This window comes from Amblyomma americanum, chromosome 7 (genome assembly GCF_052857255.1).
Source record: "Amblyomma americanum isolate KBUSLIRL-KWMA chromosome 7, ASM5285725v1, whole genome shotgun sequence".
Lineage (NCBI taxonomy): Eukaryota > Metazoa > Arthropoda > Arachnida > Ixodida > Ixodidae > Amblyomma > Amblyomma americanum.
In genome coordinates this window covers 31,423,274-31,448,436 of record NC_135503.1, presented here as the reverse complement: position 1 = coordinate 31,448,436, position 25,163 = coordinate 31,423,274, and the positions used below count along the sequence as shown (strand labels likewise).

Sequence of the window (25,163 nt, the reverse complement as noted above, 5' to 3'; positions counted from 1 at the left end):
CCGTGCACACCTTGGCAACGCTGCAACACGCTGTCGCGCCTTACTCCTAAAGACGAAACTTATGGTGTCTTCGACTGGTCGCTCCCGCGATCCGGTTAGGATCGGCCAGAGTGGAAGCCGCTCTTGCTATGAGCGCATAGCGAGACTAGTCAAGCCGAATGGTCAGCGAGTTTTCAGAGCGGAAGCGCAGGAGACAGAAAGAGGACGTAACTTCCGGAACAATGACGCGGCATCGCTGCTGATACGTCAACAGTAGCCGGACGTAAGGTCCCTTGATTACCTTTAGCCGCACGTGGTCGCACACAGTTTGCATCGCGGTCACCGCTTAGCCTGTATCGATCGCTACCCCGGCTTTCAGTCCTACAGGACGCTCATTTTTCAAACATCGCCTTGTGGATAGCACTGTCGTCCTCGTCTGAGCTGCTGCTGCAATCGCTGTTGTCATGCGACAACAACACAGACCGCGTTCCTAGCGTATATGCTTATCCGGCGTGTCTTGAACATTTTGCCTCACACGGAGCGGCACCCGCAAAACACAACGCAGCAAGCGTGACTGCGTCAAAAGCCCACACTTGCTTCTGCCTACGCGCAGGGGACGCCGAGGCCTCGCACCGCTTTCGCGAAATGGCGGAAGTGGCTCTGTCACGTGGACTCATCTCGGAGCCGCTCCGACTTTTTTCTCGGAGCGCTCTGAGCTGGAGGCGAGCGCTCGGAAAGAACCAGCCGAATGTAGTCAGAGCGCCCGGTTTCGACCAGCCGAATGTACGGTCGCCTCTCAGAGCGCTCTAGAGCGATCTAAAGCGACCAGTCGAAGACACCATTAAGCGTCCTCCAAATTTTTGAAGGCACGCGGTGGGGGTAACCGGAGATGCTCCCTGATCAAGAAGTTGTACCGCAATTGCACATGTATGTAAATAAATTTTGTATTCGGCAATTTTAGTTTTGGGACGACTGAATCGGGAGAGCATGCTGCGCGTATGTGGTGAAAAGGTGTCGCCACTGTATTAAATATCACAGTTGTGCGTTTTCAGGCAATTCTATGGTATACCAGTGCGCAGGGAGACCACTCCTCGCCAGACGTCGTCGGCTAGGCTCCATAAAGTACCGCGCATAAGCGACACAGCACACACAAAAAAATGTCGCTTTCTATCTGACGCAACGATTCAGCAGCAGTTTCATCCCTGCTATCAGCACGCAGACCACGTGATGCCCGGCCCTTTATACTCAACCCAGAGCAACAGGCCAACTGTAACATCGCAACTTCAAATAAGATGCCCCACATAACCTCTGCTCTTCCAAAGGAATCCACAGACTTGAGTATGTCCCCAGATAATTAAGACGAGCCCAAAGATTCCAAAACCTCCCACACAAAGGAGCTGAAGTACCACTGTTTTCTTACATCACATCACTTCCTTGATCAAGCACGGCTGTAATTACGACCATATATGCGCGTTAATGACTCGTAGGAGCTGCATGGGGCCAGCAGAATTGGCAAAATATACTCTGAATTTTGACCGCACAGGAATGCTACATCATATCGCCGAAAAAAATAAAACGAAAACTGCATTCCGTAATAAACTCCAAAAAAAGCCAAATTTGCAAAAACTAGAAAACGAAAAATCCAACCCTTATTTATACCGCATCATGTAGGTAACGTCAAATTGTTCTGTACAGTTTAGGACAGGATGCTGTCGCGTACTGCTTGAACACGAACACATTGGTTTGAAGGCACAATTGGGGAGACGAAGTAAAAAGTATATATATATATATATATATATATATATATATATATATATATATATATATATATATATATATATATATATATATAGTTTTTACTGCATGAACCGTTTTACGGAGCCGTCGTCGCGTGAACTAGGTCCGTCGAAGGTCGCAGACAAATGAATGGCCAGGAGAAAGACCAGCGAACGAAAATGGAAGGCGATGGGAGAATAATAAGGGAGAATAATAATAATAATAATTGGTTTTTGGTGGAAAGGAAATGGCGCAGTATCTGTCTCATATATCGTTGGACACCTGAACCGCGCCTTAAGGGAAGGGATAAAGGAGGGAGTGAAAGAAGAGAGGAACAAATAGGTCCGTAGTGGAGGGCTCCGGAATAATTTCGACCACCTGGGGATCTTTAACGTGCACTGACATCGCACAGCACACGGGCGCCTTAGCGTTTTTCCTCCATAAAAACGCAGCCGCCGCGGTCGGGTTCGAACCCGGGAACTCCGGATCAGTAGTCGAGCGCCCTAACCACTGAGCCACCGAGGCGGGGAGGGAGAAAATGTCCGAAGCGTTCTTTGATAAGGTTTTCTTTTTAACTGTTGTATAGACTTTAACAAGGAAAAAAAAAGACATGGGGCCCGCTGGTTTTCTCTCCATCTAATCGAATTTCTATATTCATTGACATGCATATTTCGTTTCTTTTTAATGGAAAGAAAAAAAATTGAGGTCTCACCGAGATTTGAACTCGGATCGCTGGATTCAGAGTCCAGAGTGCTAACCGTTACACCATGAGACCACAATATATTCCGACGCCGGGAATCGAACCCGGGCCTCCTGGGTGAGAGCCAGGTATCCTAGCCACTAGACCACGCCGGAACACACTGACGACCCAAAGGCGGAAGTATTTCAGAGCTAGATGCGCGTTATTTTTTTTTTTGCTTATTTGGAGCTACTGTATTTGCGAGGGAGAGCGGCAGTGTACACAGAAACAGGGAATAGAAATGGATTACAATGTTTCCCTTTGGTCTTCAGTGCGTCTTACTACTGCTCATTACACGCACTGCGTCTGGTGTCTTTTTCTTTCTCTGATCCTGTTTTCATGACTACCAGTAGCACAGCTACAAATTAATGTACCAATTACAGTCCTCTCTAGAACACAACATCGAGTTTTTCTTCCTCGGCTGCTATCAAATGCTTGTCACGTTAATGCGCTCTTCATAACAAAAAACTGAAAAGAAACGAGCCCCGGTCCCTTTCCATATAAGCTATAACTCCAACCCGGGCACTGACTGAAATTCAAAGTTGCCCCGATCGTACAGAGGTACCATTGCAGATGTTTTGTTAATAAACATATAAATGTTTTGTTTACTTCTCCCTGGTTTAATTATAATCGTAATTTCAATTCTGTAGCGCCACTTTTCTGCGTACGGTTCGCATCATTTATCTGGTTGTGGCACTGTTCAGCTACTTTCTCATTTTTCTTAACTGACGTCGTTATCCTATAATGCACACATTCTGACAATTTTTTCCTGCTTTTCCGGGACACTGCATGAAAACATTAGCCGTGCGTTTTATCGTGGCTATGGTGGCTATCGTGGCTTGAACGGGATGCCTAAAAATGAGATGTGCACTGCACAAGCCACACAGCACATGCCGCCTCCATGCTGCTGTGGAGGTGATCCTTTTTGTGAATCCTGAAAATTTACCTGAGCACATACGTTCGGCTTCCAGTGCCGAGTTTCCCGCCTGCATGCTTGCTTCCGTCTAAATGCAAAAACGCTTGTCTGTTACGATGTAAGTAATGGCAGCACGCCCCAAAGAACTCCAGATGGTTTAAATTAATCGCAGGCTTTCCACTGCGAGTCAGAAACATGACTTACCCCAACATGTTTTAAGCGAGGCGCCATCAAAAGTCCCCTTAGCTACCATTGGCTATCAGAATTTTAGCTGCAGCCAATCGCCTGGCCGAGCCGAGCCGATTGTTGGAGCCCGCATGTTTCGGAAGCAGTGTGAGGCGGCGGTGGGACTATTCAGTCTGCAAGCTTACAAAGTTAATTTAGCATGGAGGACCTGAGGAGCATATCTCAAGTAAGACGCCAATCAGAACCTGTGGGTTCAGCCAAGTTCACTCTATTACTGCATTTCGTGGTCAATTCTTTGCTATCTCTTTCCGGGAATTCACGTTTCTTTACATTGACATCCTCTGCCCTCCACTGCTGTCTAGTTCAGGGTGAGAGTTTGGGAGCCTTCGAGGAATAAATGCTGCCTTCATATTGGGCAGCCTTATATAAATATGATAACCTAACCCGTACCTCATCCCTCAATTATCTCTTGCTTGCAGGCATGTTTCATTTCCCTGCCCAAAAAGGCAAAACAGGGCAAGCAGGTCAGATCGACGGAACACGAAATCGGTCGGAGGTACACAACATTTCAGGAAACGTGGGAGTACTTGGACAGTGAGATCTTGGTAAGAGCAGCGACCGTTTCTGTCTTTATGGTCCAGATTTTTGTGGGAGCTTACACGTTTGCTGTAAACATGCAAATTCAGCGGTTAATAATTTTGCAGTGCTTGTAGCAATAATAAGGCGCTATGCTTCTCAGAATGATGAAAGACGGCATAGGATGGCGTAACGAGTCAAATTGTCAGTTCAAATTTTTGCATAGCCCACAGGAGCCGGTGCTACTGACATATTCCAGCTACAGACCTTAGATGGCAGAAGCGCTCCCTGACTTATCGCTTTACCTCTGTGTAAAGAAGTGAGTCTCACAGTGGTAGCCGTACCAACTCCTCTTTGCACAGCATCTGTGCAAAGATAAAGCTGCAACTAGTAGTACTTATTGAAACTCCTGCTTACTGGAATTCAGCTCTTTGATTACCAATGTATTGCTACTGGCGCGGCACCCCGTTCCCGTGTATGAGCCACGGCAGCGACAGGAGGACTACTGTTCAATATTGAAATCTTGATTGTATGGTAATTCATGCAATTACAGCAGCTATGGGATGCATTCTTACATATCTTGGCCTCCTTGTTTGGCTCAGTGCACCTTTCAGAACGTATGCTGGATTTTTTGCAGAAATGCCAAGCAGAGGCACACACTGATGTTCTCAACAGCGTAATATCGTTTGTCCAGTCACGCATTCCGGCATTGACCGAGGCATCACAGAGACTAGACATACCTGCTGCTGCCCTCATGATGGGTATGTATTACTTCTCTACTATCATAACCTTTGCAGCACCCTACATTTGGAAAGAAAAGAAAGATGTGGTTTCTGTCCCGAGTCAAAAAGCAGATATGTGCGCTCTTTATTTAGAGTTTAGAACTTTGGCATGAACATTCTGAACTGGGAATAGCCGACATAAGCGGAGCATTGGTGCATTAACATGACTCTGGTGTCTCGCAAGCGACTGAGTGGTAGGTCATGTTGCTGAGCTGACATATGGCACTGACCTCATCATTCGCACTCAGTCTGCTTTGTGTGTCAAGGCATTAAAACTGGGGCTGCTGAGTCTATTAGGTGACATGCAGCATTCATGTAAATTTAGAACCCCAGATGCCCTGCTATGATGTTAGAAAATTCTCTCAATTGTGTTACTGCTTAATTATTTTAATTTTCCTGCAGCTCTTACGCCAGTCAGTCCCAAGAGTCGGAATGACGTTGAGTGAACAAGCAGCTATAATGTTGCGATTTTTTTTGTGCCTCATATAATGTGAAGTTAGCTTGGACGTTATAACCATTGGAGAAAAAAGGTGTTGGGGTTTTAAATTAGCTAAACCGAGTAGACGGGCGAAAGCATGTGTTTAGCCTAGTTGGCTCATGGTTTTCCTTTGCATTGCCGCCGGCACATCTAGCGATGATATTAGACTCGGGTTACACTCTGATCGAGGTTAAGCTGATCTGACCTGTTCATGCCGCGGATGGAAGTCGATGAAGACGATGGCATACAATGCACAGTGCGAGAGTGTGTTGCAGTTTAACACAAGTCATGATCGGCTGCGGTGATAGCATTGTGCCCTCGTGTAGTGGCGACGAAACTGATCTGTTCACGCTGCCACGGGTTCGAAGCCCAGTCGCGGCAATATTTTATTTCTGCGTGGGCTGTTGCTATGCTAGGTTTTACCAAGGTCACCTTCAAGGTCAAGCTTCACACAAACTTGGTGAGCCGGGTAGACCTCATGAAATAGTGCTTTCGCACTAAATTGAGTGCACAAACGAAGGCGGGGACGAAGTGAGAGGTGGAGGTCTGTTTCTTGGTTTGTGCACTTAAGTATTTTTTCCTCTGGTATGAACCAACAAGCCCAGCAACAAGTACTGCTCAGTCATAGCCATTGTTGGCAGCTAAAATTCAAGCTGCAACAACTTAACACTTTCCTTACCACGGGAAAACAGGCAATTCCAGAATAATGTGCGTAAGTTCCTGGGCTTGAAACAAGACCTTGTTGTGCATGCACATTCCAGTGGAACATTCCTAGCGACTGTCATACATAGGCAACATAGCGCACTGTTTGAGCGGCCTAGACAAGTGTGTGGACGACCCATCACTACGTGACAGTACATTTGTTCTGACTGAGTAATTTTATCAGATCCAGATATTGAATGAGAAATTAGGGGGAGAAAAACCCAGCAAACAACGTACCTCCCCAGGAGCGCCTAGAAAGGATGGAATGGATGTACTGTCCCAGTACAACATTTATCGAACATTTTCAGGCAGTAGAGGCAGGACATAGAAACACAAGCAAAAGAGAAATGCGCCCACTAATGTCCTAGAAACGTTTTTTCGAGGGTGTTAAGCAGAAACAAAAAGAAATCATAGCAGTTTAGTCCCAGAAAGGTAACTGGGAGAACGTTTTTGGGACCAATGCTTTTCAACAAAAAATACAAATTGACTCCTCGCTCCCTTTCCTCTCTCCATCGCGCCAAAAGCTACGGGGAGAGAAGGTTTTCCTCTTGCACTCGCCGTTTTGAGAGATCAAACGGTTTTGTTCGAACAGCCGAGGGAAGCGCAGTTCACCCCGCATCTCTCTCGTGTGCCGTCGGCTCCATGCTGCAGACAGGCAAGCGACGGCGACCGGTCTGCCTTTTCATCGCACCGCCGGGAGCGGCGGTCACCAACGTGCCCGTCTTCTATAGTGTTAACAACTTCAACACGGTGCGGCGGTCCCTGCAGCCATCTCCAACTACCAGAAGTCCTCGTTGCGCCGCTGTCTAGCAGAGGCGCAGTAATGGCCTCCCGTCGTTCGCCTGGCTTCCTCGCTTGACGGAAGCCATCTTGCGCACACATATTCGCGGAGCCCCTAGCCGCTCGCGCGCAAGCCCCAGCGCGCGGCAGCTCTTGCTCTCATCACTGGGCTGTCGTGAACTTCGTAGCTACGGATTCGTGGCAGCTTTCCCGCTCACCTCGGCGTGCCCACATAATTCCTTTTGGAACTGGTGCAGCTGCGCGCGGCGCATCGCAACTGTTTTGCGCAGCTTCACGGCCGGCCCTGCACCATAATGGCGCTCTTCCAGGCGTCGTTCGCGGCAGCGGATTTCAAGGCAGTGGGCGACTCCTAGCGCGCACTCTGCATCCCTCAGCGCCTCCGACGACTGTGGCGTGTTGTTGGTGGCAGCGTGGCCGTCCACTGCGGTCATAGGCGGGAGAGATCTTCGGAGACCCATCAGACTCTTGCTGCTAGTGCCCATGGATTAACCTGCATTGCCGTCCTGTCGCAGCGGTATAGTTTGTGTTGTGTTCGCGTCACTGACACCCAACCCACCCCCACTGGATTACTTGCGCCTTGATCACCTTGATCTCTCCTCCCACGCCGTAATGTGCCGCACGCGCGGTCTGCTGTACCATGGGTGCGGCGCGCCAGGGCTCCTACCTCAAGACGTACCCCCTTTCCATCCGGCTCGAAGCAGTGCTGTCTCCACACTTGGTCACAAGAAAATAAAACGGGGGTGTAACGAGGATATAACGCGTATGTTTGAGCGCTCGCTGTGCCGTAAGAAGGCGCAGGACACAAGGCTGCGTTGAATTCATGTATATAGTTGCAGCATTTTATTTCATCCCAGAGTTTCCGTTGGCAACGCCATCAAGGTATGTTGGCTTATGCTCATTTTTTATTTTCATTTTCGCCTCGTAGAATTAATTTTTTTGTTCCTGTTTTGATGACACGTTCAAGCTTACTCCGAGGCTCGTGCGAGAGGCAAAGCGAGAGGGAGGTTTCACCCTGCAGAAAATCCGTGACCTGAAACCGCGTATTTGTATCGTACGCCCATCTCGTCTTTTCTTTTGGCACCCAGGTTGCTCTTTACATGGCACCCAGGTTGTTGTTTGCTTTTGCGTGTGCATATATGCTTTTGTACCCTTTAGAATGTTTGCTCAAGGTGCATCAACTTTCAGCCTGTATTATGTTTTTATTGCTTAATTTTTTTAAAGATTTCTCAGAGCTAGAGAAAAATTTGGCCATTATTATATGCTGGTGCCGTAGTGCTCCGTACATTGTGCGTTAAATGGTGCATACATATGCGTCTCCTGTTTGTATTCATTTAAATGCAAAGAGCGCATCTAATAAACTGAAATTACATCTGTATTGCGCTGCTTTTTATGTTATATGGGCGGGATCGGGCGACTTTTTGAATTCATATTTCCTTTGTGCGTAAAATTCTAGCACATTCCATGTTCTTGTGGCGGGAGCAGCGCAGCACGAAACAAATGAGAGAGAGGCGGGAATAGATGCTAACAACCAGATATTTAATGCACGTTCGGCGAATATATACATCTTGCTCGTGCAATAAGGAAAGGACAGGAGCATGACAAACGCATAAGATGTACACGTGGAAAAATATTAGGGAAACGCACGCAGAAAATCAATTTCACTGTCACGAAACGCTATCGAAAGTATGCTTAAGCATACGCCGCTCTTTTGTCGGATGTTGAAGGCTTCTTCAATCTCCCTGCTCCGTTGACCAAAATATGACGGGATGGCCATTATGTTGCTAAGCTGCAGGTCACATTCATGCTCTCTGCAAGGTTTTGCTAATTCACTGCTGATGGCGCCCTTTAGGGATATTTTGTGCTCTCGAAGCAGTTCATTCAAACAGCGCCCTGTTTGACCAATGCAGGTGCGTCCTCATGACACAGGTATTTTATAAACCCCCTTTTCACACATTTCACATGTTTGTTTCCGGTGCTTTTTCTTGCATTGATTTTTCTTTGCTCGCTGACTTTGTCGCACAGGCTTCTTAATTTGTTGGGTGCTGACATTAGCACTTTTACACCAGCTCTGGCGCCTACCTTTTTGAGACTGTGGGAAATGCCAGTAATGTAAGGAATGACCGCGTGCGGCTTCCTTTCTTCTGTTGTGGCTGTGACATATTTTCTGCCTCTAAGTGCTTGCAGAATCCCTTCTGCGATACTGGATAGCAATCTCGTGGGGTAACCTGCTGCTTTCAGCCGACTGTTCTGGGCGTCAAAACTGCCTTGAACTTCATGATGACAGGATCTCGACAATGCGGCTCTCATTGCTGCTTTTGCTAAAGACTAGAAGAACTAGGACTAGAAATAACAAGGGAACTCCCAGAAAACAACGTTATGCGATTTCTTGACTAGTCGCTAGCCTTTCTAGGCGCTCACATATGCTGGCGGCACGAAGCGAGAAGGGACTGCTCCCCTACACATCTGCGCACTCCAAGATCATCAAGCGGGGGTAGAAAAAAAACAGCAATGAGAGCCGCATTGACGAGATCCTGTTGTTATGAAGTTCAAGGCAGTTTTGACACCCAGAACCGTCGGCTGAAAGCAGCAGGTTGCCCGACGAGACTGCTATCCAGCGTCGCAGAAGGGATTCTGCAAGCACTTAGAGGCAGAAAATATGTCACAACCACATCAGAATAAAGGAAACCGTAAGTGGTCATTCCTTGCATTAATGGCATTTCCCACAGTCTCAAAAAGGTAGGAGCAAGAGCTGGTGTAAAAGTGCTCATGTCAGCACCCAACAAGATAAGAAGCCTGTGCGCCAAAGTCAACAGCGAGCAAAGAAAAAATCAACGCAAGAAAAAAACAGAAAAAAAAAACATGTGAAATGCGTGAAAAGCGGGGTTTATAAAATACCTCTGTCATGCGGACGCACCTACATTGGTCAAACAGAGCGCTGTTTGAATAAATGGCTTCGAGAGCATGAATGTGCTACGCAGCTTATCAACACAATGATCATCCCGTCATATTTTGATCAACGGACCGGGAGATTGAAGAAGCCTTCAACATCCGACCAAGGAACGACGTATGCGTCTGCATACCTTCAATAGCGCTTCGTGACAGAGAAATTGATTATCTGCGTAGGATGTCTTAATATTTCACATGTACATCTTATGCGTTTTTCATGCGCTTCTTTCTTTTACTTCTTATACGAGCGAGATGTATACATTCGACGAACGTGCATTAAAAATCTGGTTGTTATTCAGCGTCGTGTCCCGCCTCTCTCTTTGTCTCGTGCTGCGCTGCTCCCATCACAAGGTCATGCACCAACCAGCCAAAATTTTCGCCTTGTTAAAGCACATTTCATGTAAACAGGTAAGTCTGAATGGCCTAGCCAACAAGCATTCACGCTAGTGGACAGATGTATTACATTACCTGCAACGTAAGCATGTGCCTGAAATTTGGCACATGTGTGCGCTTAGATGCCTGAAGTCTGCATGAAAAAGAAGGAAACATTTTATTGAGCCAGAGCCGAGAAATCCAGCATTAACCTTTTGGGGCTGTCCCTGGGACGCACAACTTTTTGGACACGGCTAGTTGTGGGGACGTTTTTTGGATGTCTTCGGGACACCTCCTGGGGAGATTCCAATTGCCCTGATGGGATATTTCTGGGAGATTTTGAGGAGGTTTTGTGTTTGTTGGGCCCGTGCGCTGTCAATGCCTGGGATGTCATAAGCAAGGGCGGAATTGGTTGGTTTTTGGGAAAAGGAAATGGCATAGTATCTGTCTCATATATCGTTGGACACCTGAACCGCGCCGTAAGGGAAGGGATAAAGTAAGGAGTGAAATAAGAAAGAGAGAAAGAGGTGTCGTAGTGAAAGGCTCCGGCATCCGGAATTAGCCCCCTTGTGCGCATTGAAGGCTTCCTTCCTTCCTTCCTGCTGCTTCCTTTTCCAGCAGGACCACAGCCCTGTTCACACAGTTCGCCTTGTAGACAGACCGATGGAAGAGCTGGAAGCCGTGCGTGCCTTTCAACAGCATGTCGATACAGGCACGGCATCGACGCGTAACCGTTGAGGCGCTCCGAAAACGGAGGAGGAGCATTCGCCCTGCTTTCCCTTCAGAGAATTTGTGTGCTTTGCGATGCGCACCCCCTTCGTCGCGACCGTCAGCTGCAGAGCAGCCGAACGGCGCACTAGAAATTAATTTATCAAGCGTGATAAGCCTCTGCGCGAGAGCGACGGCGAAGTTTGTCGTCACTCGGAGCACTCTCGCAGCGAGCGTGCTGCGCGAGATGGCAGCGCCGCGGTGCTGCCCCGCAGCTCCTCCCGCGCCCGGAGCAGTGGTCTCTCCACTTTTGCTCAGCACTGTACATTCGACGTCACAGCCATAATCCGGCTGTTTAAACCAAAACAGAGCGAAAGAGAAATTCGACCATAAATTATGTAATAGTCGTTTACGCTTGGCAACCGCCAACAATACATGTTTGAGTATTATTGCTCCAACCTATGCCGTTTTTTGCTTCTTTTTTGTTTTTAACCCGTAGCGAGAGATAAAAAGGGCGACACTGGCAGAGATAACGTTATGCGTCACGCTGCTGCATGATTGTCAGCAATCGGAAGCGGAGCTGCATGCAACACGGCGGCGCGGTATCTTTCGCTTGTTTCTTTTTATCCTCCCTGGGCGCGTGTTACTGCCGTCGCGATCGATCCTGCGCCGAGCAGTTTGAACAGCAGCGTAGTTGGTGCGCCATGTCGGAAGGATCCCTTGAAGATGTCCTTGAAATGGACCTCGACGGCATCTCCGACTGTGGTTTTGATCTAAACGGCCTCCCTCCGCCTTATCCTAACCCCATCGATATAGAGAACATCTACAGGGGCGTCTACTCGGAACTCCGCGACAAGGCGTTGGACGCCGGCCTCCTCGAATGGACCATGTACAGGTTCGTAGTGAAGGGAAGGAACGAACGCGCGGCCATCAGGAGAAGGGCCGCCGGTTGTGACGGCGACGTGCATCTGAAAGACGGGTTCGTGCTCGGAAATGGCGACGCGGGTCCGGACAAACTCACCTGGAGCAGGCTGTCCGCGTGCTTGTTGTTCGACAACTGCATGAACGAGCGCAGCATCGACGACGCGACGGCCAAGCCACCCAGTGGGTACGATCCCGAAACCAAGACGTTCGTCCCTGCCGCCAACGCAGCACGCAGTCTCGGCGACATGGCCAAGTACGTGCCGTCCATGTCCACGGCGATCCCCTGGGACGGCATCGCCGCGAGACTTCCGAGTGAAACCATGAGGTGGATCCTGTTGAACCGCGTGCGGTTCGCGTGCGGACCCGGTTTCAACTTCGTGTGGCGCATCTACCAGGCCGAGAACCGGGGCGCGGACAATTTACTCGAGGCAGGGTACGCGTTCCTCATCGGCGCCTTCTACTTGGACCTGGCCGGCATGAATGCTCGCCGAAGGCGCTCCCACGAGAGGCCGCTGACTGCTGCCGAGGCAGCTGGGACCATTTCTACGCGCGACGGTACCTTCGTAGGCCTCTTGACCAACTGCTCTAACCTCGAACCACCGTGGAACCTTAAAGACGTGTCAGAAGACATCCTTCGCGAAGCCCTCGTAACTCCCTTGACCACAGTCTTGACGCGAGCGGCAAAACGCAGGGCTAAGGCGGGAAGGAAGCGTGGCAGGCTCTTGAGACGCTGTACTGGAAATGGCACAGCTGATGACGATCCTAGCGAAGTTGTTGAAGGCCATCTCTGAATTGCAGTTGGGTACTACTCAAGGCGACAGCAAATAACTCTATTAATTCTTAGCCATAGCAGCCTAAACTCGCTGACCTTTAAGGTCGAATCTGGCTGTTCCCCATGATAATTTCAAAAACTGTATACTTTGCCGCAACCTTTGTTTAATTCACATGCACGATGGTGCGTACGCTGCAATTCTGGCTTATGTTCGTACCGTTCTGGATGCTATTTTGAATGTGGCATGATCATGTTGACTGTGCTATACGTATGGATCCACACAGTGCAGTGCGATACCATAGGACATCGCTTGACAGCTATTTTTTTATGAACTTTATTCCAGCTGATTTGTTTGCATCCCCTTCTAAACTGTCATTTATTTTATCCGATTATTGCTAATCTGAGGCCCTCAAACATGTTTTAAATTTGAAATGGGACCTCATCGTGTACTACAGTAACTTGTGTAATTCTTGTGCAAGGTTTTCAAAATAAACCTCAAACAGTAGAAAGAATGTCATCCCAATACAGCACACCACGTTCGCTGCAAAAAAAAAAATGGCAATGGCTTAGCTCGGCTATGCCAGGATATACGTAGCGAGAGGTACCTTACCCTGGCTGAGCTTATTTTTCGGAAACTCAAGTGGTGTGATCAGTCACACGACGGGCATTCACATCCTCTTCAGTTGGTTGCCGTTGACTGACGCCTTCCATAGGTTATATCTCGGAGGCTATGCGGCGTCTATTACGGTCGGCAGTCTGGCGTCTCCGTTTGGCAAGGCGTTCCTCTCTCTGTTCGGGCGTCTATGCTGCTCTCTTCGCCCTCTGACACATGAATTTGGATGCGCAGATGGCGGAAGCCTATTGGTTGAAATTATAATCGGCTGCATCGGTGTATACGGCTCCAGGATGATTGAGGTACTTTCTATGCAGGCCCGGGCTCTGCATAGAACGCGGGCGCCGCGGCGGCTGCGTTTCGATGGAGGCGAGACGCTCAGGCGCCCGTGCGCTGTGCGATGTCAGTGCACGTTAAAGATCCCCAGGTGGTCGAAATTATCCCGGAGCCCTCCACTACGGCACCTATTCTTACTTTCTTTCATTCCCTCCTTTATCCCTTCCCTTACGGCGCGGTGCAGGTGTCCAAAGATATATGAGACAGATACTGCGCCATTTCCTTTCCCCAAAAACCAATTATTATTATTATTATTAAAACGCCGGTGCACTTTGATGCGGTCAGCGGAACGGTAGGTGTGATCCATGCAATGCCTGCCGCGGAGACCGACGCCGCGGACCGCGGCCGTAAGGTTAATAATTAATAATTGGTTTTTGTGTTAAGGAAATGGCGCAGTATCTGTCACATATATCGTTGCACACCTGATCCGCGCCGTAAGGGAAGGGATAAAGGAAGGAGTGAAAGAAGAAAGGAAGGAAGAGATGCCGCTGTGGAAGGCTCCGGAAATAATTCCGACCACCTGGGGATCTTTAACGTGCAGTGACATCGCACAGTACACGGGCGCCTTAGCGTTTTCCTCCATAAAAACGCAGCAGCTGCGGTCGGGTTCGAACCCGGGAACTCCGGATCAGCAGCCGAGCGCCCTAACCACTGAGCCACCGCGGCGGGTGCGGCCGTAAGGTTAAATTGGTTTTTGGTGAAGGAAATGGCGCAGTATCTGTCTCACATATCGGCGGACACATGAACCGCGCCTAAGGGAAGGGATAAAGGACTCCGGAAGAAAGAGCGGCCACGAAGCGCGCGGCGCACCCACTCCTCCTCCTCGGTTGCCATGGTAATGGCGCATGCGCACAACTGGCCTCTCACCTGTACCTCGAAATGCTCGACTGGTAGCCTAGTGAAGCTCCCGCTACAACAAAAATGTTGCAATTTACGTGGGCTGCTATAATTACTGTAGACTCTAACTGCAATGTCGCAAAGAATATAATCTCATATTAGATACCTTTAGCATAGCGGTACCGCGAGCCACCATTGCGCATGCGCAGATCGTCCTGAGGGACACGTTCCCGTCAACGAGCCGCAAGCCTGCCGGTCGGGGCCATCAGCGCGTGCGCAAAGGGTGGGGTGCGGTACATGGTCAACGGTAACGTATACGTACGCTACGCGCTATGCTAAATGTATCTATATACATTTACCAGGACTTTTTCGTTTTAAGCCGACAGAAAACGATACAAGTACGCCGAATTCAATTGCGATCAGAGAAATAACAAGGTATGTGTTGTGCGTGGAGCTGTGTAGCCCCCAAGAGCTGGTAGAAGGAGCGACGCGTATGTGCTGCGGGCCTTACGTGTGGCGGCCTCTACTTACCACAAAACTGATCGAACAATTAAGCGACGGGCTCGGAAGGCTGGCGCCGGACGGACGGCAGAGGAGAGGCGCTGGCTGAGGGATTGCCAGAAGGGACGCCTTATCATCCCGCAGCCATCCCGAACACGGCTGCCAGCCTGCTTGAGAAGTGAGGGAAGTCTGCGCAACAGACGCGGCTTTCTGAGGACATAATGGGCCAAAGTTACCACCTGCCGCCGGAGCGGTGACGATGAAAGAACTGTTGTGCCAGGAGAATCGATCGAGGGAAGGAGAAGGTTTTAACGCGACAGCGTTAAGGAGCTCGTGTAGCTGAAAAGCCGGTGTCAGCGTCGGCGGCGTTGGCCGTGAGCGAAAAACCGTCCTTCTCGCACTCCTCTTCCTTCCGTTACGGCGCGGTACGGGTGTCCACCGAGATATGTGGGACAGGCGTCCTATCCTTAAATGGCCGAACGGGCGACGGCGTTCCGTGCACACCTTGGGAAAGCTGCAACACGCTGTCGCGCCTTACTCCTAAATACGAAACTTATGGTGTCTTCGACTGGTCGCTCCCGCGATCCGGTTGGGATCTGGCAGAGTGGGAGCCGCTCTTGCTCTGAGCGCATAGCGAGACTAGTCAAGCCGAATGGTCAGCGAGTTTTCAGAGCGGAAGCGCAGGAGACAGAAAGAGGACGTAACTTCCGGAACAATGACGCGGCATCGCTGCTGATACGTCAACAGTAGCCCGACGTAAGGTCCCTTGATTACCTTTAGCCCCACGTGGTCGCACACAGTTTGCATCGCGGTCACCGCTTAGCCTGTATCGATCGCTACCCCGGCTTTCCGTCCCACGGGACGCTCATTTTTCGAACATCGCCTTGTGGATATCACTGCCGTCCTCGTCTGAGCTGCTGCTGCAATCGCTGTTGTCATGCGACAACACAGACCGCGTTCCTAGCGTATATGCTTATCCGGCGTGTCTTGAACATTTTGCCTCACACAGCGCGGCACCCGCAAAACACAACGCAGCAAGCGTGACTGCGTCAAAAGCCCACACTTGCTTCTGCCTACGCGCAGGGGACGCCGCTGAAATGGCGGAAGTGGCTCTGTCACGTGGACTCATCTCGGAGCCGCTCCGACTTTTTTCTCGGAGCGCTCTGAGCTGGAGGCGAGCGCTCGGAAAGAACCAGCCGAATGTAGTCAGAGCGCCCGGTTATGACCAGCCGAATGTACGGTCGCCTCTCAGAGCGCTCTAGAGCGATCTAAAGCGACCAGTCGAAGAACCATTAAGCGTCCTCCAAATTTTTGAAGGCACGCGGTGGGGGTAACCGGAGATGCTCCCTGATCAAGAAGTTGTACCGCAATTGCACATGTATGTAAATAAACTTTGTATTCGGCAATTTTAGTTTTGGAACGACTGAATCGGGAGAGCATGCTGCGCGTATGTGGTGAAACGGTGTCGCCACTGTATTAAATATCACAGTTGTGCGTTTTCAGGCAATTCTATGGTATACCAGTGCGCAGGGAGACCACTCCTCGCCAGACGTCGTCGGCTAGCCTCCATAAAGTACCGTGAATAAGCGACACAGCACACACACAAAAATGTCGCTTTCTATCTGACGCAACGATTCAGCAGCAGTTTCATCCCTGCTTTCAGCACGCAGACCACGTGATGCCCGGCCCTTTATACTCAACCCAGAGCAACAGGCCAACTGTAACATAGCAACTTCAAATAAGATGCCCCACATAGCCTCTGCTCTTCCAAAGGAATCCACAGACATGAGTATGTCCCCAGATAATTAAGACGAGCCCAAAGATTCCAAAAACTCCCACACAAAGGAGCTGATGTTCCACTGTTTTCTTACATCACATCACTTCCTTGATCAAGCACGGCTGTAATTACGACCATATATGCGCGTTAATGACTGGTAGGAGCTGTATGGGGCCAGCAGAATTGGCAAAATATACTCTGAATTTAGACCGCACAGGAATGCTATACATCATATCGCCGAAAAAAATAAAACGAAAACTGCATTCCGTAATAAACTCCGAAAAAAAAAGCCAAATTTGCAAAAACTAGAAAACGAAAAATCCAACCCTTATTCATACCGCATCATGTAGGTAAAATAATAATAAATAATTGTTTTTTTTGGGGAAAGGAAATGGCGCAGTATCTGTCTCATGTATCGTTGGACACCTGAACCGCGCCGTAAGGGAAGGAATAAAGGACGGAGTGAAAGAAGAAAGGAATAGGTGCCGTAGTGGAGGGCTCCGGAATAATTTCGACCACCTGTGGATCTTTAACGTGCACTGACATCGCACAGCACACGGGCGCCTTAGCGTTTTTCTTCCATAAAAGCGCAATATATATATATATATATATATATATATATATATATATATATATATATATATATATATATATATATATATATATATATATATATATATATATATATATATATATATATACTTCGACTCCCCAATTGTACTTTCAAACCAAGGTGTTCGTGTTCAAGCAGTACGCGACAACATCCTGTCCTAAACTGTACAGAACAATTTGGCTCCGGAATAATTTCGACCACCTGGGGATCTTTAACGTGCACTGACATATATATATATATATATATATATATATATATATATATATATATATATATATATATATATATATATATATATATATATATATATATATATATATATATATATATATATATATATAGTTTTTATGGCATGAACCGTTTTACAGAGCCCGCCGTGATCCGTCGCGTGAATGAGGTCCGTCGAAGGTCGCAGACAAATAAATGGCCAGGAGAAAGACCAGCGAACGAAAATGGAAGGCGATGGGAGAATAATAAGGGAGAAAATGTCCGAAGCGTTCTTTGATAAGGTTTTCGTTTAACTGTTGTATAAACTTTAACAAGGAAAAAAAAGACATGGGGTCCGCTGGTTTTCTCTCCATCTAATCGACTTTCTATATTCATTGACATGCATATTTCGTTTTTTTTTTAATGGAAAGAAAAAAAATTGAGGTCTCACCGAGATTTGAACTCGGATCGCTGGATTCAGAGTCCAGAGTGCTAACCGTTACACCATGAGACCACAATATATTCCGACGCCGGGAATCGAACCCGGGCCTCCTGGGTGAGAGCCAGGTATCCTAGCCACTAGACCACGCCGGAACACACTGACTGCCCAAAGGCGGAAGTATTTCAGAGCTAGATGTGCGTTATTTTTTTTTTGCTTATTTGGAGCTACTGTATTTGCGAGGGAGAGCGGCAGTGTACACAGAAGCAGGGAATAGAAATGTATTGCAGTGTTTCCCTTTGGTCTTCAGTGCGTCTTACTACTGCCCATTACACGCACTGCGTCTGGTGTCTTTTTCTTTCTCTGATCCTGTTTTCATGACTACCAGTAGCACAGCTACAAATTAATGTACCAATTACAGTCCTCTCTAGAACACCGCATCGTTTTTCTTCCTCGGCCGCTATCAAATGCTTGTCACGTTAATGCGCTCTTCATAACAAAAAACTGAAAAAGAAACGAGCCCCGGTCCCTTTCCATATAGCTATAACTCCTACCCCTGCACTGACTAAAATTCAAAGTTGTCCCGATGGCACAGAGATGCCATTGCAGATGTTTTGTTAATAAATAAATAAATCATAAATGTTTTGTTTACTTCTCTCGGCGCCTGGTTTAATTATAATCGTAATTTCAATTCTGTAGCGGCACTTTTCTACGTACGGTTCGCATCATTTATCTGGTTGTGGCACTGTTCAGCTACTTTCTCATTTTTCTTAACTGACGTCGTTATCCTATAATGCACACATTCTGACAATTTTTTCCTGCTTTTCCGGGGCACGGCATGAAGACATTAGCCGTACGTTTTATCGTGGCTATGGTGGCTATCGTGGCTTGAACGGGAAGCCTAAAAATGAGCTGTGCACTGCACAAGCCACACAGCACATGCAGACTCCATGCTGCTGCGGAGGTACGTGAGCCTTTTTGTGAATCCTGAAAATTTAAATGAGCACATACGTTCGGCTTCCAGTGCCGAGTTTCCCGCCTGCATGCTTGCTTCCGTCTAAATGCAAAAACGCTTGTCTGTTACGATGTAAGTAATGGCAGCACGCCCCAAAGAACTCCAGATGGTTTAAATTAATCGCAGGCTTTCCACTGCGAGTCAGAAACATGACTTACCCCAACATGTTTTAAGCGAGGCGCCATCAAAAGTCCCCTTAGCTACCATTGGCTATCAGAATTTTAGCTGCAGCCAATCGCCTGGCCGAGCCGAGCCGATTGTTGGAGCCCGCATGTTTCGGAAGCAGTGTGAGGCGGCGGTGGGACTATTCAGTCTGCAAGCTTACAAAGTTAATTTAGCATGGAGGACCTGAGGAGCATATCTCAAGTAAGACGCCAATCAGAACCTGTGGGTTCAGCCAAGTTCACTCTATTACTGCATTTCGTGGTCAATTCTTTGCTATCTCTTTCCGGGAATTCACGTTTCTTTACATTGACATCCTCTGCCCTCCACTGCTGTCTAGTTCAGGGTGAGAGTTTGGGAGCCTTCGAGGAATAAATGCTGCCTTCATATTGGGCAGCCTTATATAAATATGATAACCTGACCCTCAATTATCTCTTGCTTGCAGGCATGTCTCGTTTCCCTGCCCAAAAAGGCAAAACAGGGCAAGCAGGTCAGATCTACGGAACACGAAATCGGTTGGAGGTACACAACATTTCAGGAAACGTTGGAGTACTTGGAGAGTGAGATCTTGGTAAGAGCAGCGACCGTTTCTGTCTCTATGGTCCAGATTTTTGTGGGAGCTTACACGTTTGCTGTAAACATGCAAATTCAACGGTTAATAATTTTGCAGTGCTTGTAGCAATAATATGGCGCTATGCTTCTCAGAATTATGAAAGACGGCATAGGATGGCGTAACGAGTTTTGCTTACGGCCGAGGAGAGTGACGAGGTTCGTCAAATTGTCAGTTCAAATTTTAGCATAGCCCACAGGAGCCGGTGCTACTGACATATTCCAGCTACAGACCTTAGATAGCAGGAGCTCCCTTGCTTATCGCTTTACCTCTGTGTAAAGAAGTGAGTCTCACAGTGGTAGCCGTACCAACTCCTCTAACAGCATCTGTGCAAAGATAAAGCTGCAACTTGTAGTACTTATTGAAATTCCTGCTTACTGGAATTCAGCTCTTTGATTACCAAGGTATTGCTACTTGTGCGGCACCCCGTTCCCGTGTATAAGCCACGGCAGCGACAGGAGGACTACTGTTCAATAATGAAATCTTGATTGTATAGTAATTCATGCAATTACAGCAGCTATGGGATGCATTCTTACATATCTTGGCCTCCTTGTTTGGCTCAGTGCACCTTTCAGAACGTATGCTGGATTTTTTTGCAGAAATGCCAAGCAGAGGCACACACTGATGTTCTCAACAGCGTAATATCGTTTGTCCAGTCACGCATTCCGGCATTGACTGGGGCATCACAGAGACTAGACATACCTGTTGCTGCCCTTATGATGGGTATGTATCACTTCTCTACTATCATAACCTTTGCAGCACCCTACATTTGGAAAGAAAAGAAAGATGTGGGTTCTGTCCCGAGTCAAAAAGCAGATATGTGCGCTCTTTATTTAGAGTTTAGAACTTTGGCATGAACATTTTGAACTGGGAATAGCCGACATAAGCGGAGCATTGGTGCATTAACATGACTCTGGTGTCTCGCAAGCGACTGAGTGGTAGGCCATGTTGCTGAGCTGACATATGGCACTGACCTCATCATTCGCACTCAGTCTGCTTTAGGTTTCAAGGCATTATAACTGGGGCTGCTGAGTCTATTAGGTGACATGCAGCATTCATGTAAATTTAGAACCCCAGATGCCCTGCTATGATGTTAGAAAATAATCTCAATTGTGTTGCTGCTTCGTTATTTTAATTTGCCTGCAGCTCTTACGCCAGTCAGTCCCAAGAGACGGAATGACGTTGAGTGAACAAGCAGCTATAATGTTGCGATTTTTTTTTGCCTCATATAATGTGAAGTTAGCTTGGACGTTATCACCATTGGAGAAAAAAAGTGTTGAGGTTTTAAATTAGCTAAACCGAGTAGACGTGCAAAAGCATATGTTTAGTCTAGTTGGCTCATGGTTTTCCTTTGCATTGTCGCCGGCACATCTAGCGATGATATTAGACTCAGGTTACACTCTGATCGAGGTTAAGCTAATCTGACCTGTCCATGCCGCGGATGGAAGTCGATGAAGACGATGGCATGCAATGCACAGTGCGAGAGTGTGTTGCAGTTTAACACAAGGCATGATCGGCTGCGGCGATATTGTGCCCTCGTGTAGTGGCGACGAAACTGATCTGTTCACGCTGCCACGGGTTCGAAGCCCAGTCGCGGCAATATTTATTTTAATTCTGCGTGGGCTGTTGCTATGCTAGGTTTTACCAAGGTCACCTTCAAGGTCAAGCTTCACACAAACTTGGTGAGCCGGGTAGACCTCGTGAAATAGTGCTTTCGCACTAAATTGAGTGCACAAACGAAGACAGGGACGAAGTGATACATGGAAGTCTGTTTCTTGGTTTGTGCACTTAAGTAGTTTTTCCTCTGGTATGAACCAACAAGCCCAGCAACAAGTACTGCTCAGTCATAGCCATTGTTGGCAGCTAAAATTCAAGCTGGAACAACTTAACACTTTCATTACTTCGTGAAAACAGGCAATTCCAGAATAATGTGCATTAGCCCCAGGGCTTGAAACAAGACCTTGTTGTGCATGCACATTCCAGTGTTGTGCATGCACATTACAAATCAGTGACTGTCATAAATAGGCAACATAGCGCACTGTTTGAGCGGCCTAGACAGGTGGGTGGACGACCCATCACTACGTGACAGTACGGTTGTTCTGACTGAGTAATTTTATCAGATCCAGATAATGGATGAGAAATTAGGGGGAGAAAAACCCAGCAAACAACGTTCCTCCCCAGGAGCGCCTAGAAAGGATGGAATGTCCCTGTCCCAGTACAACATTTATCGAACATTTCCAGGCCGTAGAGGCAGGACATAGAAACACGAGAAAAAGGGAAGTGCGCCCACTAATGTCGTAGAAACGTTTTTTCGAGTGTGTTAAGCAGAAACAAAAACAAATCATAGCATTTTGTTCCCAGAAAGGTAACTGGGAGAACGTTTTTGGGACCAATGCTTTTCAACAAAAAATACAAATTGACTCGTCGCTCCCTTTCCTCTCTCCATCGCGCCAAAAGCTACGGGGAGAGAAGGTTTTGCTCTTGCACTCGCCGTTTTGAGAGATCAAACGGTTTTGTTCGAACAGCCGAGGGAAGCGCAGTACACCCCGCATCTCTCTCGTGGGCCGTCGGCTCCATGCTGCAGACAGGCAGGCGACGGCGACCGGTCTGCCTTTTCATCGCACCGCCGGGAGCGGCGGTCACCAACGTGCCCGTCTTCTATAGTGTTTCCAACTTCAGCACGGTACGGCGGTCCCTGCAGGCATCTCCAACTACCAGAAGTCCTCGTTGCGCCGCTGTCTAGCAGAGGCGCAGTAATGGCCTCCCGTCGTTCGCCTGGCTTCCTCGCTGGATGGAAGCCAACTTGCGCACACGTATTCGCGCAGCCCCTAGCCGCTCTCGCGCAAGCCCCAGCGCGCGGCAGCTCTTGCTCTCACCACTGGGCTGTCGTGAACTTCGTAGCTGCGGATTCATGGCAGCTTTCCCGCGCACCTCGGCGTGCCCACATAATTCCTTTTGGAACTGGTGCAGCTGCGCGCGGCTCATCGCAAGTCTTTTGCGCAGCTTCACGGCCGGCCCGGCACCATAATGGCGCTCTTCCAGGCGTCGTTCGCGGCAGCGGATTTCAAGGCAATGGGCGACTCCTAGCGCGCACTCTGCATCCTTCAGCGCCTCCGACGACTGTGGCGCGTTGTTGGTGGCAGCGTGGCCGTCCACTGCGGTCATAGGCGGGAGAGATCTTCGGAAGCCCACCAGACTCTTGCTGCGAGTGCCCATGGATTAACCTGCTCTACCTACATTGCCGTCCTGTCGCAGCGGTATAGTTTGTGTTGTGTTCGCGTCGCTGACTCTCAACCCACCCCCACCGGATTACTTGTGCCTTGATCACCTTGATCTCTCCTCCCACGCCGTATTGTGCCGCACGCGCGGTCTGCTGTACGTACCATGGGTGCGGCACTCCAGGGCTCCTACCTCAAGACGCCCCCCCCCCCCCCCCCTTTCCATCCGGCTCGGAGCAGCCTTGTCTCCACACTTGGTCACAAGAAAATAAAACGGGGGTGTAACGAGGATATAACGCGTATGTTTGAGCGTTCGCTGTGCCGTAAGAAGGCGCAGGACAGAAGGCTGCGTTGAATTCATATATATAGCTGCAGAATTTTATTTCATCCCCGAGTTTCCGTTGGCAACGTCGTCAAGGTATGTTGGTTTATGCTCATTTTTTTATTTTCGCCTCGTGGAATGAATTTTTTTTTTCCTGTTTTGATAACACGCTCAAGCTTACTCCGAGGGTCGTGCGAGAGGCAAAGCGAGAAGGAGGTTTCACCCTGCAGAATATCCGTGACCTGAAACCACGTATTTGTATCGTACGCACATCTCTTTTCTTTTGGCACCCAGGTTGCTGTTTACATGGCATCCAGGTTGTTGTTTGCTTTTGCGTGTGCATATATGCTTTTGTACCCTTTAGAATGTTTTCTTAAGGTGCATTAACTTTCAGCATGTATTATGTTTTTATTGCTTCACTTTTTCAGATTTCTCAGAGCTAGAGAAACATTTCGCCATTATTATATGCTGGTGTCGTAGTGCTCTGTACATTGTGTGTTAAATGGTGCATACATATGCGTCTCCTGTTTGTATTCATTTAAATGCAAAGAGCACATCTAATAAACTGAAATTACATCTGTATTGCGCTGCTATTTATTTGTTGTATGGGCGGGATCGGGCGACTTTTTGAATTCATATTTCCTTTTTGTGTAAAATTCTAGCACATTCCATGGTCTTGTGGCGGGAGCAGCGCAGCACGAAACAAATAAGAGTGAGGCGGGAATCGACGCTGACTAACAACCAGAGACATTTAATGCACGTTCGTCGAATATATCAAAATAAGACGTTGATCAAAATATGAAGTGATGACCATTGTGTTGCTAAGCTGCAGGTCACATTCATGCTCTCTGCAATGGTTTGCTAATTCACTACTGATGGCGCCCTTTAGGGATCTTTTGTGCTCTCGAAGCAGTTCATTCAAACAGCGCCCTGTTTGACCAACGTAGGTGCGTCCTCATGACACATTGACGAGATCCCGTCGTCATGAAGTTCAAGGCACTTTTGACACCCAGAACCGTCGGCTGAAAGCAGCAGGTTGCCCGACGAGACTGCTATCTAGCGCCGCAGAAGGGATTCTGCAAGCACTTAGAGGCAGAAAATATGTCACAACCACATCAGAATAAAGGAAGCCGTACGCGGTCATTCCTTACATTAATGGCATTTCCCACAGTCTCAAAAAAGGTAGGAGCAAGAGCTGTTGTAAAAGTGCTCATGTCAGCACCCAATAAGTTAAGAAGCCTGTGCGCCAAAGTAAACAGCGAGCAAAGAAAAAATCAACGCAAGAAAAAAAACACCGGAAAAAACATATGAAATATGCGGACGCACCTACATTTGTCAAACGAAGGGCTGTTTGAATAAACGGCTTCGAGAGCACAAAAGATTCCTAAAGGTCGCCATCAGCAGTGAATTAGCAAAACCTTGCAGAGAGCATGAATGTGCTACGCAGCTTATCAACACAATGGTCATCCCTTCATATTTTGATCAACGGACCAGGAGATTGAAGAAGCCTTCAACATCCGACCAAATAACGACGTATGCGTCTGCGTACCTTCAATAGCGCTTCGTGACAGAGAAATTGATTATCTGCGTACGATGTCTTAATATTTCACCACATGTACATCTTATGCGTTTTTCATGCTTCTTTCTTATCCGTCTTATGCGAGCGAGAGGTATATATTCGACGAACTTGCATTAAAAATGTGGTTGTTATTCAGCGTCGTGTCCCGCCTCTCTCTTTGTCTCATGCTGCGCTGCTCCCGTCACAAGATCATGCACCAACCAGCCATAATTTTCACCTTGTTAAAGCACAGCTTATGTAAACAGGTAAGTCTGAATGGCCTAGCCAGCAAGCATTC

The 25,163-nt window shown here is 48.0% G+C and overlaps 1 long non-coding RNA gene and 4 other non-coding genes across 5 annotated transcripts; 1 reads left to right on the top strand and 4 right to left on the bottom strand.

Annotated features, from left to right (window-relative positions):
* Window positions 1-2,458: 2,458 nt before the first annotated feature.
* TRNAQ-CUG (transfer RNA glutamine (anticodon CUG)) lies at window positions 2,459-2,530 on the bottom strand. The gene has a single exon. It is a non-coding gene; the product is annotated as a tRNA-Gln (tRNA).
* Window positions 2,531-2,538: 8 nt separating this feature from the next.
* On the bottom strand, window positions 2,539-2,610 carry TRNAE-CUC (transfer RNA glutamic acid (anticodon CUC)). Its single transcript has one exon. It is a non-coding gene; the product is annotated as a tRNA-Glu (tRNA).
* A 15,373-nt stretch (window positions 2,611-17,983) lies between these two features.
* On the bottom strand, window positions 17,984-18,055 carry TRNAQ-CUG (transfer RNA glutamine (anticodon CUG)). The gene has a single exon. It is a non-coding gene; the product is annotated as a tRNA-Gln (tRNA).
* An 8-nt stretch (window positions 18,056-18,063) lies between these two features.
* On the bottom strand, window positions 18,064-18,135 carry TRNAE-CUC (transfer RNA glutamic acid (anticodon CUC)). The gene has a single exon. It is a non-coding gene; the product is annotated as a tRNA-Glu (tRNA).
* A 1,518-nt stretch (window positions 18,136-19,653) lies between these two features.
* LOC144097039 (uncharacterized) lies at window positions 19,654-23,889 on the top strand. Its single transcript, XR_013306894.1, has 3 exons — window positions 19,654-19,728; window positions 20,367-20,490; window positions 22,293-23,889. It is a non-coding gene; the product is annotated as an uncharacterized LOC144097039 (long non-coding RNA).
* The last annotated feature ends 1,274 nt before the right edge of the window (window positions 23,890-25,163 follow it).